The sequence below is a fragment of the Periplaneta americana genome, chromosome 9 (genome assembly GCF_040183065.1).
Source record: "Periplaneta americana isolate PAMFEO1 chromosome 9, P.americana_PAMFEO1_priV1, whole genome shotgun sequence".
Classification (NCBI taxonomy): domain Eukaryota; kingdom Metazoa; phylum Arthropoda; class Insecta; order Blattodea; family Blattidae; genus Periplaneta; species Periplaneta americana.
Genome location: NC_091125.1, coordinates 148497239 through 148498554, shown reverse-complemented (window position 1 = coordinate 148498554; position 1316 = coordinate 148497239).

The window sequence follows — 1316 nt, the reverse complement described above, 5'->3', positions numbered from 1 at the left end:
CTGTCAGTGGAACGTGTACCACTGAAGATAAAAACAAAACATTGATATGGACATTATTTTACATTTTTTCCACTTAACTACTCTGCTACGATATCTCTACTGTATCAAATTGTATGAAATTCCACATGTGTTACTGCCTCATAACATGAATTACCACTATACAAGGTGAACCGTAAGTAACGTCATTAGTTTCAAGAGGTGTTTGTACATTTGAAGAATGCCCCAAAGCCAACTCCTGGATCTCCTCTAAAAAGTGTCTTTCGTCCTCGGAATACATCAATGCCATCAAGATGTCTTGCAACGTCACCGCAGTGAGATCTGTCCCTGGCAGAACCTTCAGTACTACCCGTTGTCGCCATCCCGGCTGCAGCAAGACTGAAACACTTGGCCAGGTACTGGGGTTCTGTAAGAAGGGAGAGCTACTGCGTAACAACAGACACCATCGTGCCTGTACAGCTATTGCCAACCTGCTAAGAAACAGAGGATGGGAAGTACATGAGGAGATTCATTGTGTGTCTGAAGTTGATTCTCATAGAGGAGTCGATATAATTGCCATCAATAGAAGAACCCAGAAATCGATGGTCTTAGACCCTACGATTTGCTTTGAACGAGACACAAATCAATCACTGCAGATAAATGATGACAAGCGAGCTAGATATGTACTGTGTCTTCCATACCTCAGTGAAAAATATGGCATTTCGCTTTACAACTGGGATGTTACAGGCTTACTATTTGGAGCGAGGGGTTGTTTACCAAAATTTACATGCAATATCCTTAAATCCTTTCAAATCCCCTTTTATGAGGTTCAGAAGATCGTAATGGAAATTCTGAAGGCCTCTCTTCAAATTCTACACTATCATCTATATGTTAACACGTAAATTTTTGTTTTGATGTACAAATCGAATCATTATTTTGCTCGTTTCATTTCCCTTTATGTTTTATTTTTGTTAATTCCGGATCCCAGTGGTCAACCTCACTTGAGGACGGATGATTTGAAATAAATCTTAGTAGTTTGAGATATTGTCAACACCTGTGGAGTAACGGTTAGCGAGTCTGGCCGCGAAGCCATGTGGCCCGGGTTCGATTCCCGGTCGGGACAAGTTACCTGGTTGAGGTTTTTTCCGGGGTTTTCCCTCAACCCAGTATGAGCAAATGCTGGATAACTTTCGGTGTTGGACCCCGGACTCAGTTCACCAGGTTTATCATCTTCATCTCATTCAGATGCTAAATAACCTAAGAAGTTGATAAAGAGTCCTAAGATAAACTACTAAAAATTTCTTTTTTTTTTAAGATATTGTAAACAAAGTTTAATACTT